We start from the raw sequence: 18,348 nt of genomic DNA on the forward strand, positions 1-18,348 counted from the left end.
AAGTAGCTGAGAGTGCAAGCGTCGATTGCAAGTGACTTCGTGATTTAGTTTATTTATTCTTGTCTTCACCACCTGGCTACTTGTGTAAAATGTTAAGAGATTCAATTAAAACATTTTTTTATTAAATGAAATAAAAAAAAAAAAAAGACTGCAAGTGACGTCACTCGCGGAAGTGCAGGTGTGTGAGAGTGCAAGTCTGAAAATGCAAGTGCATGTCTGCAGCCAGACCCTTCTCAAGACTTTTGAAAGTTTTATTTTTGTTCTGGAGCTGATGATCCCGCGCTCTGCTGCCACACTGGAGCGCACTCACCACCAACTGGACAGGGGTGGAAATTACAGTTATAAATTACAATAGGTCTCCCTGTGTAATCTGTCACTGACGGACGGCCTTCAGATTTTTCCATCACTGCTAAAAAAATTCAGGAAGATTTTCGGTTAACACGACCTCTGACATATACAGTATATATATATATATAACCTTATATATAAGTTGTTCAAGGTAGTCCTAAAGATTCATTCAGCATGTAGCTGAATATTGCCATTTAGTACAATACAATTAACATATTTTCTACTCTTTTCTACTCACTAAGATTTTCATTTTGAAAGAAATTAATCATTTTATTCAGCAATGATGCATTAAATTGATCAAAACTGACATTAAAGACCATTAAAAATGTTTCTTAAGATTTTTTTTTTCTCTAAACCAAATAGATAAATGCTGTTCTATTGAACTTTATATTCATCAAAGATTCCTGAAAAAAATAAAATAAAATACTGCAGCTTACACAAAAATATTTAGCGGCACAAATGTTTTATTTGATGATAATAAGAAGAAATGTTTCTTGAGCAGCAAATCATCATATGATTTCTGAAGGATCATGTGACACTTTTGGAGTAATGATGCTGAAAATTCATCTTTGCAACACAGGAATAAATTACATTTTAAAATATATAAAAATAGAAAAGAGTTTACATTTTTTATAATATTTGACAATATTACTATTTGTACTGTATTTTGATCAAAATAATGCAGCTTTGTTAAGCATAGGAGAATTAGTAAAATATTCAAAGTGACGGACGGCCTTCAGATTTTTCCGTCACTGCTAAAAAATTCTGTAAATGACGGAAAATTTATGGTTAACGTGACCTCTGCGCATGGCGCTTGTAGTGTTTTCAGCCTCTGCTGCTTCAATATAGGAGTACATGAACACATGATCATGATCTCTAGGACTGCTCTGAGAGTCACTTCATGAGCATTTTACCATTTCTTTTCAGAAAATCTATCATATCATATACAAACAGAAGCCTAAAGGTCTTCATAGCAATCCGTCAAAATTAGGGATGCGCCGATCCGATATTCATATCGGGTATCGGCTCCGATAGTGCTAAAAGTTTGGTTTAACATGAAGAAACCGTGACAGAAATATTATTTAATGTAAGGATAGTACTACTAATAAAATTACTATTAAAACATTGTTTTTAAATGAATATTTACCAGAAAAAAAATATTTAGAAGAATTTATTTAGAAGAAAAATGTAAATACACAACACAGTATTCAGGGCTTAAAGTTCTCTGGCACCATGCCGGTGTTGTGCCGAATTCTGCACCCCTGCCAGATTATGCACCCCCTTGTTGAAGTTGCTACCTGATTGCCTAATCCCAACCCCACCTCTAATCCTAACCCCTCCCCCACACCTACTCCTAAACCTACCAATACTAGGGGGTGCATAATCTGGCAGGGTGCAAATTTCGGCACTACACCGGATCTCCGGCGTGCAGTGTTTGGCTGCGGAAAAAAATAATCCTACATTTAAAAAAGACTTGTTGATATCACTTTCGAGACCATGAGTTCGCCTATCGTATGAGAGGAGCACAGCTTTCACTCTCAACCAAACTAACATTACTAGCCAATCAGAATTTCTTGCTCTTATAAACACGAGACGTGCATAGTATCCAATTGCAGAGTCGTAACCGATGAATGGAGAAGAAAAAGCTGCGAGGCGCAATGATCAAAGATGTCCATCTAGCGCATATTAACATAGAAAAATTAATTAAAAAGCAGTGGAGCTTTGTAAACAGCTCAGAGTAATCATGCCATCTCTATAAGAACGATATGATTGCCAGAACAAATTTACCGGGATTTTTGAAAATGTCCTGTTCACACATGATCTCTTAATGGTAACTTACCGGTAATTTACCAGTAAAGACTGTATGTGTGAAAGGGGCTAAACTCTTCCTCTGCATATGCTGTGAATTTGAATTGCTCAACGTTCATCTGGGAAAACAGTGTGCATTATCTCACTAGATTTGTAACGTAAATCATTTAGCCTGTTTTAACAGTGTTTTTCAATAAAACCATGTAATTACTTGGTTTTGATATTTTATTTGAGCCAATTATTATTGCCTCACCGTTAGTTTATATATAACTAGTCATACTAAAGCCTGGTTTTCACTTAGGCCTATTTGTGTTACTAACAAATATCAGATTACTCAATTGTCAAAATAATCAGTAGATTACTTGATTACCAAAATAATAATTAGTTACAGCCCTAGATTAGTTAAAATATTTCAAAATACAATTGCATTGTTGTACTTTTTGTAATTAAAAGACAAATATTTTGTCATTGAAAATTTCTTAAAAATAGTATTAAAATACTGTCTCGTTCTAGTGAACCAAGTATCTGTATTTTGTCTCATCTCGTGAGCTAAGTGTATTGTCACACCCCTAGTGTCGATAAAAAAATTAAATGATGATAAATGATTTTATAAAATCAATTAATTAGAGATGCTTTTGATTTTTAATATTTAATAAAACCATTAAAATGGAATCCAGAAAATTAATGGAAAACAGAATTTGGTTAAAAAAAATCATCATAATTTGAGGGGAAAAAAAACATTTCATGAGACCTTAAAAATTTAATTTTTGTTAAATCTTTTATAAATTGCTGTTTATTATTGTAAGTTTCCTGATTTCAATTAATTAGACATGCTTTTTGATAAATAATATTTAATTTAACCATTAAAACAGAGTCTAGAAAAATTAAAACAGAAAAAAAAAGAATCCAGAAAAATTATGGAAAAAACAGAATTTGAATTTTGTTTACAGATTTCATAGGGCCCTAAAAATGTTAGAAACCTTTTGTTAAAAATATTTGTGCTTATATCTGTTGTTTCACAGTGCTCAGAAAACCCTCATACTTCATGTTTAAATCTGTCCTTCAGCCCGTTTTTCAAAAAGCGCTTTTTTACATATGTGTGCAACAGACTACCAGTTTTCACAACTCTTGAACAAGGAACTTAGCCAATATTGAATTTAACGTAAGCCAGTCACCATTGAGACTCTCTGTAAATATGAATGGGAGGGCGCTGGCCTAGTTCAAGGCCACCATGTCCCATTCAGGGGTTTAAAATGTTGCATACTGTCCAAAAGATGGTATATACAGAGTCCAAGTTTTAGAAAACACATCCCCTGTATTCATTTTGACAGATGAGGTGTTAAATAAACACTTCAGCCCTTATAACATATACAAACACCCTTCCAAACACATTTATTCCTGGAGGATTGACAATGCTTAACACCCACACAGATTCTGTAGATCCAGTCCCCTCCTCTCAGCCTTTATTCTCCTGTCGAGGTATTTTGAGTTCTCCAAGCTCATGTCCTTGAAGGACAGGAATGCATGTGATGTTTATACCTCACAAAGTCTACTGATGATATTCATCGTCAATCTTAGATGGCAAGCAGCTTGTTTCTAAACAGAAAGTCAGTTAATAATTATACATCATACATGAAATAGATTAATATATACAAATTCTTATAATAAATTAATTTAAAATTGCAGTTTGTGTTTGTGTGGAAGCTGTACCAGCACAAGGAAATTAACTTGAAATCTGCCGTTACTTGTTTTGGTTCATCATCCCTTTTTATGGTTCCTGATGAATGTTACCAGAGGATGTAGAGTTATCAACACAAGTAGACCCAACAAAGATGTGAATGCCTTTTATGGCACTATAAAGGCACACATGCATGTGTGACGCATTGGATAACAGTCACCAGCAATATTACACATGCACTATTTCAAAGCATGTATTGTTTGTGTATATAGGCGGATAATTAAAGACTCATGTAAACACCCTCAAGCCTCAGTCGTCAAGATGTCCAAGCTAAAAGAACGTCTCTGTAAAGTTTGCAAGACTAATTCAAAAGTGAACTGACCTTGACCTATATTTCGTACTGGATCTTCAAAGGCAGAAGTCATATGAAAGTACTTGTCACAGGCGGCAGTGCAAAAAGGATACGATTGGTTAGCATGTGATCTCTCATCTTCTTTTTGTGCATTTCTGTGCTGAGAGATTTATTTCACATTATTAGTGATAAATCAGCTGTGTGTTCTGTTGCTGTGCTCTAATAAATGGCATGAAGGGTTTATGGAGAAGAGATTATGTCCTCCTCTGAGAGAGGCTCTTTTTCACAGGACCTGTGGGGGTTTTATTTGCTGAGTGATGATAGCGGTAATTACCTTTCTACCCCTGGGTCACATCTCTTGTCCTGACACAGCATGCCGGTGTGCTGACAAGGTCCCTCCGTAAGTGCACATATCTCTGATTGAAGGCCTTTTTTGCTTTGACTATGTTAAATGGCAAACCACGTACTTATAATACATATCGGTTTGTGACCTACACTACTGTTCAAAAGTTTTGGAAAAACTACCTTTATTCAGCAAAGAAGGACACATTTAATAGATCAAAAGTAAAGACAATTAAAATGTAACAAAAGATTTATATTTCAAATAAATGCTGTTCTTTTGAACTTTCTAATTATCAAAGAATCCTAAAAATAATTATCAAGGTTTCCACAAAAAAATATTGAGCTGCATAACTGTTTTCAGGATTGATAATAATATCAAAAATGTTTTTTAAGCAGCAAATCAGCATATTAGAATGATTTCTGAAGAATCATGCGACACTGAAGACTGGAGTAGAAATGCTGAAAATTCAGCTTTGCCTTCATAAAAATAAATGACAGTTTACTATATACTCAAATAGGAAATGGATTTTAAATTATAATAAAATTTCACAATATTACATTTCATTGTATTTTTTTATCAAATATGTGCTTATTTTTAATTTTTTCTTATTTTGACTTATTTCAAGAACATTTAAGGCGAGACACTGCAGGTGAATAGGGTAAAAAAAAAAACTACTAATTATCACCTTACTTACCCAGTTGATTGATTACATTGATAATTGCAAACATTTTTTGTATTACAAGTTTTATAAAATGTTTAAATATGCAAATAATCATTAATGAAATATGCGCTAATTTGCATACATTTCTAGTATAAAAATCTGAATTCAAAATTCTTGTTTAATTTTTTTTTTACATATTAGAGTCAAATGTTTTTACAGAGGGAATTTTGGGCATCTCTTTTTGTCACTCCATAATTCAGAAAATACTTTGAACAGCCAGAAAACAATATATTTTCAACATTTTTGGGGAAATAAAATGTTGTATATAATCAAGCAAATTATATATGAACAAATCCCTCTGTAAAAAAAGCTTCAGAATATAGACAGGAATAAAAATGTAAAGTTTGGTCTGTGTAAGTGCTACTGAAGTAAAGGTTTATGGCTCAGTGTAGGAGAAAAAAACTCATTTTGAGAAAACAAATAAAACTCCAGAAAGGTGTAAAATATGGGACCTTTAACAGTGTCTTTTGGATGTTTTCTTTCCAAAAACACTTTATATAAAGCCAAAAAGCCCAAAATCTCAAAACTGACAGGTGCATGAAAAAACAGTGCTTTTGCCTGCAGTGTCTCCCCTTAAATCATCTTTTTGAGCCATGAATATTTATTAAAAAAAATTTTTTACTGGAATATCAGTCAGACGATATAGTGTGTATATATATATATATCTCAGATGTTTGTTTTGACTCCTTACAATCTAAACCTCCCAACAGACAGCTGCTATGTGGCTAAAAATGACAGAAAACAGCCCTTGAGGAGTTCACACTAGTTTGCACAGCATCTGCTTTGGCTGTGCAGTGCTAATATTTGGGGTAACGTGTCAGATTTGTCAGTTGATCTGCAAAAAATATACTTAATTGGACTACATTTAGTAAAAGCCAAACTAGCTAGCATTTAGTGTTGAAATACAGCTCATCAACTGGCCTAGTAAACACACACCGCTGACTTAAACCAAAAGGTGAAGTTGTACAATTCAGCTTTAATAGTGAAGCAAAGAATATGCTGCAAAATAAATTAGATATAAAACATGACAAGCACATATTTTGATTTGTACAACATGGCAACATACAACCATATGTTGCATAACTCTACATAAAACAACACAGTAAGTTCCTTTAGTGTCTTGTACTTTAAACCTGACAAAGCAGATTGCCATTGCCAGGACATTGTTTCTATCTCTTTACTGAATATTTCTGACGAGAAGGCTAGGTTTCAGTTCAGAATCTAAGACCTTTGTTATACATTGGTAGAGACAAACACGGTCGAAACACAGAGAGCAAAGGTATCTTAACATTTGAGGCTGTTTCAGCAAAAAACAAACAAACAGAAATTAAAGTTATTTATGTACTATATTGAGTTAATGGTATATTATGTTGGCCATACACAGTTGTTCCTAATTTGAATAAATTCACAGAGCTGGGCATTTTGGGGATTTGCTCTGAGAATGGGATGTGTATGGTCTTTGGTTTACTATGTATAAGTTCCAAATGCATATGGTTCTAGACTCTGATATGGCAACTAGAATGCGACCCATAATGCTCTGGGCCTCACATGGTACGAATGTTGGCTTAGTGCAAATTTATATTACTTTTCATCAACATTCAGAATGTTTAGGAGAAAAATAATAATAGGTGATAAAAGCAATATAATAATAATAAAATAATCATAATAACAATAATAATGTAGTTTGGCTCCGGCAGCTGGTCAAACTAATTTTTCTTCAAGTATTTCTCATAAGAAATAAAAATAATAATAGGTGATAAAAGCAATATAATGATAATAAAATAATCATAATAACAATAATAATGTAGTTTGGCTCCAGCAGCTGGTCAAACTAATTTTTCTTCAAGTATTTCTCATAAGAAAAATGAAATAAAAACAGCTACTTCTTTTAAGATGTACTAAAAAAATTACTAATTTTTGTCTGTGAGAAAAGGGATGACAATAAAAAAAAAAACATTAAACATAAGCTAAAAGACAAATAATAATAATAATAATAATAAAAAAGAACATCCAGTTATAATAATACTTGACTTGCATAGAGTTGCATGTTTTTTTTTCTTCTTCTCTGAATATATAATTCCACACTTCAAAATAAGTCTCTTTATTGCAGTGCAGAGAATCAGGGCTGACACTTTGACCCATGCACCCGTTCCCTCTCAGTCTCCCTTCATTAAAAAAAATATATTATGCTTTATTCTTCTCCGTCATTTTTATATGAAAGTGCCACGACGACCGCTCCAATAATCAGTCCTATTGGAATGATCTAGAAACAAATAGGTTGCCCGAGTTTGCAGTTCAAAAGTTTGTGTGCCAATCCTCTGATATGTGCTTTGTATCAACATTAAAGTGTTTGTTAGGAGTTCATGGCGTCTTATGAGCAGCCACACTCCTCCACTATCATGTTCTGGATGTCTTTCTTAATGATCTTCTGCTCCTCGTTGTAGTAGAGCATGGACATGGCCCGTAGGCGGGTGGGTACGCAACACGACTTGATGTTGTTAAAGGGGCTGTACCCGCGCATCCGATAGTGATTGATGATGGTGGAATGGAAGGAGAGGGCAGAGCCCATGATGCTGGCCACATGGCTGGGGCAGTCGCCCTCGCAGTAGTTAGCGTGATACCCAGACGGAGCGATGATCCAGTCGCTCCATCCGATGTCCTTAAAGTTGACGTAGAACTGCCGTTTACAGCAGACGCGGATTTTGCCGTCACACTCCAGGCCGCGCTTGCTGCGCCGGTGCTGGTGCTCCTCGGCTGGCTTGAGCACAACCATGAGGAAGGGTCGGTGAGATTGTTCTCTCTCTTTGCCCTTGCTGCCTTCTGCGGGCACCAGGATGGGAACGGCGCCGGCTTCGGCACACATGGGACAGGAGACGCGAAGACTGAGCAAGCTGCTGTCCCCATCCAGCAGGGTCTGCACCATGCGGGACACCGGTAGCGTGTGCCAGCCGCTGCGCCGCGTATCCACGGTCTTCTCGGACACCACCGCTTCTTGGGGTCCGTCCGCAGAGCCTGGATCAGCTTTGCCATGCTGCAGGAGCTGCACAGACACCTTCCCCTTTCCTCGGCTGCCCTTGGCAACTTTAAGAAACAGCCACACGTTGGCCTGCTCCACCACGGACAGAGTGCTGCCCTCCTTAGAAATGTCAAATTTCATGATGTCAGGGGAATCTCCTGTGGATGAAGCACATGAGGCAATTAGTTAGCTTTATGTTTGCATTGCATTGTCGAGTTTTGAATGACACAACACTTTTTTAACATTGTAACAGTTGAAAAACTAACAAAAAAAAGTGAAACAGGAGGAAGAAACATTTTCTGTGCATATTTTGAAGGAAAATCCACAGAATTATGCAGAACGGACTTAAAAATGGAATTGAGAGTACAAATAAAAACAAACAAAAACCTAAACAAATACATTTTTATGATTCTAAACTAAATATTTTTTTTAAATATCTATTTTTTGTTTTGGTGTATGTTGCATAGAATATTACAAAACTTGAAACCTTTGAAGCGTACCTGCAGTAAACATGAAAATGAATAGCAATGACAATAAACTGTGATGAGAAATGTATTGTTTAAAACCATTTTAAAGGATACAAATCAGGAAATTAACTCAGCTCCATAAATGAAATGTAAAACTAAACTAAAATTAAATTAAAACTAATAAGAGTGAAAACAGGAAAAGAGTGAAAATAAAATGGAAAAAATATAAATTACAGAAAGTATGATCAGTTTAACCAAAATAACTAATAAACAAAAATCAACTGATGGGAATGTGTAGAATTTTGTGAATGGTAGCTGTTCCAATTCTATGGAAATCTGCCAATTTTTCAGTGGTGATCTTCATGCAGAGATTCTGTGTGGCTCAGTTTATTAATGACAAACTCTCTCTGTTAGAGCCACCAGCTCAACACGATCAGAACACACATAACGCCTGCTACACTAAACGGTTTCTCTCTTTCTGTAAGAGAGGATATGTTCTTTTTGCGGTCAATCTCCACCATCTGCAGTCCTTCGTCAACACCTAGCCTCAGTCCATAAAAACATTTCCTGCTTCTAAAATCCTGGCACACCATTTGTGTACATAAAGCATGTATGTTATGACAAGGGCCTTCCCTATAACTTGCACATGACTCTCTGCTATAAGCAAGCTCAGCATCAGTAACCATTGCTGATTTACAGACCCAACATACTGACTCTCTTAAATGATCTCTTCCAACCCCTACTCAGCAGGACAGCTATTAATTCAACTATTTAGTCAACATGTCTACATTAAATAAATCCTGTGTTATCTGATATAAAGGACAGTCCAGCATAGCTGTCAAAGACCTTCTCTAATACTCAATCTTTTATGCTCCTCAATGTGGCACTGAGATATCTATCTAGACAAATACAGTTGCAGGTTTATCTTTACTCCGTCATCTCATATGACACTGTATATAATAGTGATCTATGAAACTAAAGAAGGGCCAATACAGTAAGTTCACACAGGACTAGACCATTTTTAATTGTTTGTCAATGTAAACATGCACCAGACTGAAATCTTTAACCATTGTGATGAGTCGTGTTTTTTTTCAGCGTCTCGCGCCATGAGCACTGTGTTTTAAAGACGTCACTGCATTCTGTTGCGTCTAGCCGCTTTTGAACACAAGAGCAACCGTTTATTCATTTGGGTCTCGATTGTCAGGCTATTATGAAAATCTGCCTGGATGAATGACTATTTAAAGCTCACGAAAGCCTCTGAGATCTCTGAGTAACTTTACTGGATGGTCTGTTCTTTTCAATGAATCTCACATTGTCAGAAAACTCCCACGAAACACTGAATGGACTTAACACATAACAGGAAGAAGAACTATTTTGAATGCTAAAATACTTAGTCCTATTCCAAGTTAATATGCAGATACAAACATAGCAGTTGATTCACCCCCAAAACTATAAACACAGAGTCTGTGGTGCTTTGGAAAGATTTTTGTCAACTCAAACAATGGCATGAGTTTGAGGCAACCAATGGCATTTGTTTGGAAACATTCATTATTTTTGAAATTCTGTTTGGTGGAATTACACCCCACTTTTAAAGCCAATATTCCCTTACTCTGTGGATTAAGTTGTCAAACAGATCAGTGAACAATGCAGTGCCACCACACTAATGTGAATCTGTTTGAAGTTTTTGTTATGCTCTTATATAATTGGTTAATTTATCAGTTGCAACAGCTTTTTAATTCTGCTTTGAGAGTTGTTGATAGTAGAGGCTGTAAATTCTGCCAAGAAATGAAAAATCAAGAATATAGCAGGTTAATGGGAATGAACAATGTTTTGCCGTAAACATATTGTAGAAATGCTGCAGATGTTTTCAGAGAAAGAAACAGCACAGCACTGGTTTCTATTTGCGGATGAATGTGTCTCTCTATCTTTGTGTCGCTATCGAGCCTGATCTCTTATCAGAACACCTCTCAACTCGAACAAGAGCTGCAGTGTGTGATCAAGTAAAAAGACTGGGCCTTTCTTTCCATATTAAAAGGCAACTGCTCTTTTGCCATTGTCATTTGGTTCCTGAGTAAGTCGTACAGTTCACTGTAGTTGTTTTGTCTTTCTTGTAGGTTTAAACATACGCCACGTGTCTCTGACGTCTGGGTGAGGTGGACACTTCAGAAGCTTGTAGTACTGCAGGTTTGGGTCGAAGGTCAGCTGACAGTGTTACACTGTCACATAACACTGAATTATTCTAATTTCTTCTTATCATACTGTCACTATTCTTTATCTGTTTTATATGTTGAAATTTTGCTATAGTTGTGTCTGCGACTGCACACTGTCAATATCAAGGACAAGATTGTTTTGAAAATAGCATAGTTGCATTAAATAATCTGCTTTATGCACAATGAGCATGACTAGTTGAGCATGTCGAATAGGGGTGGAACGGTTCTCGGTAAAAAAATCAAACCATACGGTTCTCCACACACGGTTCGGCACGCACTGGGACCGCGGTTCAATTTAAATCTGAAAACGCATCTGTAATATGTTTTGTTATTAATTAATAAATAAATAAATAAAACAAGGCTTAAAACAAATAGGGTTCGGCTAATGTTTGTTTCTATTGATGGATGTGCATTCTGAAAAAAAAAAAGTGGACAAACCATTCACTCTTGTTCAATGCGAATGCCGTATGCTGGAATATGAGCAGTCATTTATTCCGTTATCGTGCTGCTAGCGCACGTGCACAAGTGAGACCTGAACATAACACGTTGATATCTGTGTTTAAACTAAACTCATTTATTAAACCTTGCCAGTTAAAACTTTTAAGAGCCAGAAGACGCGAGCTAGTGCGCAGTGAGAAGATTTGTGCGTGCGTTCATCCGAAACTAGCAAACCAGCGCCTCAGAACACGCGCAAATATTAAACTCTCTTTGAAGTATTGTGTTTGAATGGACAAATTCACACAAAAATTATTGTCAAAATGCCCGTCTTGGTAAGTACAGCACTTTCTTATTATTAATCATACAGCAACAAGGAAATCACTCACTGCTCTTGATTGAATAGCTTTTGTAACTTTAATAAAGATTAATCTTTAATTTATACAGTAAAATATGCAATGCTATTTTACATTTGATTACTTTATTCAATTTCTGTACCTAAAAACTAATGTTAGACCTACTTAAAAAAACCTGAAAATCACTTTATTTTATTTGTATACTCTATTGCAGTTGTCTCCAACCCGTCGATCACGATCGACTGGTAGATCTTTATCACTGTCCCAGTAGTTCCCGAAAAAAAAACGTAAAATAAGTACAAAAATGCATTACATTTATGGGGTTATATTAATGTATCACTGAAGGGTACTGTCTTGAGAAAAGGTTCGATGGCCGAAACTGTGACTCTAAAACCGTGATACAAACCGAACCGTGAGTACGTTGAACCGTTCCACCCCTAATGTCGAATATCAGAGAAGATCAAAGGATTGTTTACTTGGTGTTACATTCATGCAGTGGGTCTTTTAAAAAAAATTAAACACTGCCAAGAGACGTGAGATAACCCAGTAAACACTTTCTGATGACATCAGGACTGAAAAAAGTATTTCTCAACCGTTTTTGGCTTACCTACAAACTAAATGTTTGAACTTTATTAAACTAAATTCAGCAGACACTGTGGGAGAAAAACAGACCCAAACAGTTTAAAAATATAGAAACCGATTGATGTGAAGACGTTTGATAGGATGAAAAAAGAAAAACTAAAATAGTAGAAAAAAACATATAATTGCTCATATTATTTGTTTTATATTATTTTTTCTTTTCTTAAAAATAATGCAATTTAATTGTTTTTATCTCTGGCAGCACCTCTTTGACCCTTAGAACCAGCATATTTAAAATAACTAATTTTAAAAGTTTGGTGTCAGTTTTAATGTTTCTGAAAGAAGTCTCATATGCTCACTGCAATTATTTGATCAAATATACAGTAAAAACATATTTATATTTTTGAAATATTATAAAATATAATTTATTTCTATGATGACTAACCTGAATTTTCAGCATCATAACTCCAGTCTTCAGTGTCACATGATCCTTCAGAAATCATTTTAATATTCTGATTGTGTTCTCAAGTAACATTTCTTCTTATCAATGTTATACAATGATACATTATCTATTTGAATTAAAATTATTTTTTAACATTATAAATGTATTTACTGTCACTTTTGATCAATTTAATGCATCCTTACTGAATAAAATAATTAATAACTATGGAAAAAAAATCTTACTGACCTAAAACTTTTGAACGATAGTGTACCACTGGTTAGGAATCACCAAACTAAAGGTATTCAAAATTGATGTCAGATCATTGAATTACTTTATAAATAGACCAAAAGTCAATTGCTTTTGTGTTAGATAAAAAACAGCATCCACCCAAAACTGGTGTTGACAAGAAGCCTCCCTGTAGTCGGATGTATTGTTGTACTAGGATGTAAAAGTGATATCACAGTCCCCAATCGCTTGATGACCGCAACACAAAACATATTCATCACATAATCAAGTGCTATCTTGCATTTACCTATAATACTGTCTTGCACTGCTTTGTCTCATACAATACACAAAGCTATCACCTATCTGTCCCCTAATAATGACGCCTCAGGTATGAATCGTCAGGAGACAGGGTTGACACAAGGGTCAGAGCAGGAAATAAATAGTTATAACATCCCTCAGAGTAAGCCTCAAAGAACTTCAAGACCTGCTGTAATGCATCGGTCAACTTCTAAGCAGTTTCAGGAAGCGGCTCGTTTAGGCAACAAGCCAAGCTATCCACACCAGATCAGCAAAACTGCCTGAGATTCAGATGCAATTTCTCCAGTGTGTCCCACTCTTGTCCCATTTCTTCAGACAGTTTAGAGACCTTTGTGAGTGCATCACAACAGATCCTTCCCAGAAGACCAGAACTGGCCCTGGAATGTCAGTAAACGGATAGTTCACTCAAAAATCAACTGATTTCAAACCTGCTTGACCTTCTTTCTTCTGAAAACCCCAAAAGAAGATATATTTTTTAAATGTTTTGCTTATACAATGAAAGTCAATGGGGTCCAATGTTGTTAGAACATCATATGTTCTTCAAAATATCTCATTTTGTGTTCCACAGATTTAAAAAAAAAATGTCTTACAGGTCTGGAATGACGTGAGGGTAAATGACTGAATTTTCATTTTTGGGTGAACTATCCCTTAGATTAATGATTTTGTACATTTCAAAAAAACTTGATCTTTCTATTTCACTGAGATACTTTCAAAGAAACCCCGACCATTTCACACACCAACAGGGCAGCCTAGAGTAATTACTGGGCCCCATATTTTGATAAATGGAGCAATTATGGCCAGCTAACAGCCCTGTGGGTTTTGAATGGGATCGAACCACCCCATCCCTCTACCCTCCATTCCCTGGAGCATCATTAACACCCCTGCAATCTCATAAAGGCTCTGAGAGGCCTTTTTTTAATCTTCGGTTCATTCAAAAGGTCTATTTATAGCATCAAGGCATAATGCACATTTATGTAAGCAAACAGACACAATAAACAATGCCGTCAAACGTTTGCTGGCTCCTTCTTGCGCTCAATGATGATAGCTGCAATTAATGAGCTGCGGAAATCGTCCCATTAAGCCTGTGCAGGACTGTTGGTGGTCAATCTGTGTTTAAGAATCAGATGTGACTGCCAATCCACATCATGGCCAGTGCTGGTCTAAAGATAGGTCAGCTTTGATATCTTTAGAAACACTGCTATATTGTTTTTGCAGAAAAAAAAACTAAATGCCATGAGACTGGACCACTTCAACCATCCGCTTCCACACCACATTCAGGCGAATGTTGTTAGCTTTTTTTTTTTACAGCAGTGTCATGCTGATTTGTGGATCAGTGACATTGTTATAAATAAGTCAAGAGGAACCAATTAAAAATGGAATGTACTTGTGGATCTTCCCATCCCAGACTTAGTTTATTGAACCGACTGGGAAGTAGCGTTTGTTACGGGCGGCACCAAAAGCGTTTTCAAATAAGAAAGAGCATTGTTTGTCATTTTCAGCTTTTTTTTCCCGAATCATCGTAAAAAATAGATGGCTGTCTATTGACATTAGCGACATGGCATGAAAAGCATATCATCAGGTCAGCAGATACACATTTTCAGAGTCAAAAAGCTCAACATTAGAGTTAATATGAACTGTATGACATTTAAAATGAGAGATACTTTGTGAAAACAAGAATTGGTCTCTCTAAAGGACTGTTCACCCAAAATAAAAAATCTGCCCTCATATTGTTCCAAACCTGCATGACTTTCTTTCTTCGGAGAAAAAAAAAAACTCTTTGAAAGAACATTTTGGGTCCAAAAATATTGGACCCCATTGACATTCTTCAAAATATCTTCTTTTGGGCTTTACAGAAAACAAAGTCATGTAGGTTTGGAACAACGTGAGGCTGAGTAAATGATGACGGAATTGACATTTTTGGGTAAACTACTTTCAAGTAGATTTTAAATGAATACTCAATGTATTTTGGATGCATACCATGATAAAGTGTTCATTTGATATTAAATCACTGTCTCTACAGTTTCCCATTGCTTGGCAGGACTGAAGATGTTTAAGTGGCTCCATTCAATAGCTGCTAATAGGGGCATCATTTCCTCATTTCATATCAGTAGCATGGCGCCGAGAGCCTCCCGCAGCAGTGCACAGTCAGAGTGTTAATACTCCACAGCTGCAGCGCATGTGTTCCCTTTAAGATGACTCTCCCTCCCTCAGACCTCCGCTAACACCTACCTGAGTGCTTTTTAAAAGCACTCCTTCGAAACAGTAGTCTGAGTGGAGCCATTTGAGGTGACATCCACTGTACATCATATATACTGCAAGCGTTTGCGGTGTACATCTTAAGAAGGAACAATGAACGGACAGTCTTGCGCATAATGGGGTGAATTATGACAACTCAAACAATTCAAAACCGAAAAAGTACTTTTTATCCATTTGAACTCCATAGTGGAGGCGTGGATTTAGATAAAGTCCCACTTTACAATATCATTAATTAATGCATTATTAAACATTATATAATGCTTCAGATCAGTTCAGTTATATTGAATATTTGGGTAATACTTTACAATAAGGTTCAGTTAATGAATTAGACAATAGGCATTATAATGAAGCATTTTACAGCATTTAGATTAAAGGTAATTTATAAATACACTATTTTTCATTGTTAATTCATGTTTGTAATACATGAGCAATTGTTAATGTATACAATTTCAAAAGGTAAACGTATATTAGTATCTGTAGAAATTACTATTAACTATGATAAATGCTAGTTAATGTTCATTGTTAATTCATTATAACAATGCATTTCCTAATGTTAATAAATTGAACCTTGTTCAAATGTTACTAGAATATCTTAAAATATATTAAACAAATTCTATATAGTATTACAACTCAGTATAGAATATATATATATATATATATATATATATATATATATATATATTATATACTGCATATTTATATTCATAGCTATTAATGTCATCACATTTCCTCACGAGGCACTAAAACATCCCTCACCTGGCTCAGCGAAGGTGATGATCTCAAAGGGCTGCTCCTCAGGTTGCTCTCGGTGTTCCCCCAGCCCCCCTCTGTCTTCCTCCATCTCCACCGTGCCGTCCTTACCCACCCGTCCCACGTGCAGCTTGCGGATGGCGTTGAGCAGGGCGGCTCGGGGCACCTGGTGTGTGACGTTGGGCCGGGCGTTCAGATGCAGCATGTTGAGGATGTGCCTCTTGACCGCCTCCACCATGTCGGTCTGCTCCTCCGAGTCCTTCTGCCTCTGGGCTAGAGCGCAGGATGGGCAGGGGGTCACGGGATCGTCCGGCTGCCCTGCACCTTGAGAGCCGCTCTCGGATGGCGTGGGCGAGCAGCCCCCTGACAAACAGCCGGAGAGCAGCAGCACCCCTGTCACGAGTGTGAGTGAGGACATCCTGAGTGACGGCAGACTCACACCTCGGTCCTGTTCTGCTCCGCTGCCAAGATCACAGTCGCCGCACTGGCTTGCTTGTCAAAACGATGCGGGAAGCGGGAGCAAGTCCAAAATAATCCTTATCTGAGCGGAGCGGTCATGGTGATAAAAGTTGAAGAGGGCTGAACGAAGCGCCGCCGGTGAGCTCCTCCTGCAGGTCGATGAGCTACGGGTCGCTCCTCACTGACTTTTTCATCTCCCTCCCTCTCTCTCTCGCTCTCTTCAGTGACTCCTCCAGTAACATGTACCATTTTTTCCCTCGTGAGAATCGAAGTTGCTCTTACGCACTCTCCCTCCCTCCCTCTCTCCCTCTCTCCCTCTCTCTCTCCACCGATCATTCATCTCTCCAGCCATCAGTCCGTCAGCACCTGTTGTGCAGGCTGGCTAACTGTGTGGTGGAATAATCTCCTGGGGAGGGAAAAGTCGAGGGGTCAACATAATTATCATGGCTATCTGTGTGCATAACACACGTGTAAACACAACGAGTCACTCATTCATGCTCGGTTAGGCACGCACACAGTGTACAGACACGATTTTTGTAGAAAAAGGCAAGGGTGGGAAGTGAGGCACTTCCTTTAGATCAAATGAGCATTAAAAAAAAAAGACAAAACTGTTACATTTAATATTCACTCATTCAGTCAGGACAGACATTTATTAGAGGGATTCATCTCTTTAAATGTGACTTTCCTAAAAATAAATTTCGGGCAATTTAAATGAACCTAATCACCTTTTATTAAAAATAATTTTTTTGCATTTCATGGCTGTATCTGTAACATTTGCATCATAGTGATGCATGGCAGTGACATCACTCGACTCCCTCTTGTGGTTATAATACGTACATTCTCAACATTTAAAATTATTTCAAGCAATTATCCCACGAACAGCAAATTAGGTGGATTTAAAAAATAGAACAATTAAGAGAAATAAAACCCCTGAAGGTGATTCAGCTGAATGCAGGAATGTTCATGACTGCAGAACAGACATACCACAGCGTTTCTCCAGATGTTTGTGCGTCTCCAGAGACCAATGAGGGCTGTTATTCAGCCACGATGCGTGTATGTCAGACAGATGCATGCTGGTCCATACATGTGTCTGTGTGAGCTGGAGCACATCTCACCTTTCATTCCTTGGCTCCTGTGAACAAGAATTACTCACAGGCTAACTCTTTCCCTCCTGAACTTCAGTTTTAAAAACACTCGATCATGATGGCTGTAGGTGAAAGTCAAGGCTGAGCAATTTTACATTTTTACCACCAAGATTGCATGTATTTGATCAGAAATACAGAAAAACAGGGTCCTACTTTATATTACGTGGCCTTAACTACTTTGTACATACATTTAAATTAATCGTTTGATACAATGCTTATTGTGTACATACACGTTTTTACATTTCACTTATATTTTTAAAAATACCTGCATGTAATTACATCTGTAATTAACTTCTGTAATTACATTTATAATTACACTGTTGACCCATCCCTTTCACCTTCACCCACCCTTAAACCTACCCATACCACCAAACTGTGCCTAACCACACCCGTATGGGCGTGTTAGAACGAGCCGTTTTAGGTAGGTGTGGTTGACTCT

General features: G+C 36.8%; 1 long non-coding RNA gene and 1 pseudogene across 1 annotated transcript in view; one reads left to right on the forward strand and one right to left on the reverse strand.

The window, feature by feature from the left end:
* Nucleotides 1-18,348, forward strand: part of LOC107688432 (uncharacterized) — a 54,480-nt gene that overhangs the window by 14,615 nt on the left and 21,517 nt on the right. The window contains exon 2 of the long non-coding RNA XR_001634235.1: nucleotides 10,849-10,931. This is a non-coding gene — a long non-coding RNA (uncharacterized LOC107688432). The remainder of the gene's footprint in view (nucleotides 1-10,848; nucleotides 10,932-18,348) is intronic.
* LOC107688431 (inhibin beta A chain-like) lies at nucleotides 7,265-16,935 on the reverse strand (annotated as a pseudogene).

This window comes from Sinocyclocheilus anshuiensis, unplaced genomic scaffold, assembly GCF_001515605.1.
Source record: "Sinocyclocheilus anshuiensis isolate Anshui unplaced genomic scaffold, SAMN03320099.WGS_v1.1 scaffold329, whole genome shotgun sequence".
NCBI lineage: Eukaryota > Metazoa > Chordata > Actinopteri > Cypriniformes > Cyprinidae > Sinocyclocheilus > Sinocyclocheilus anshuiensis.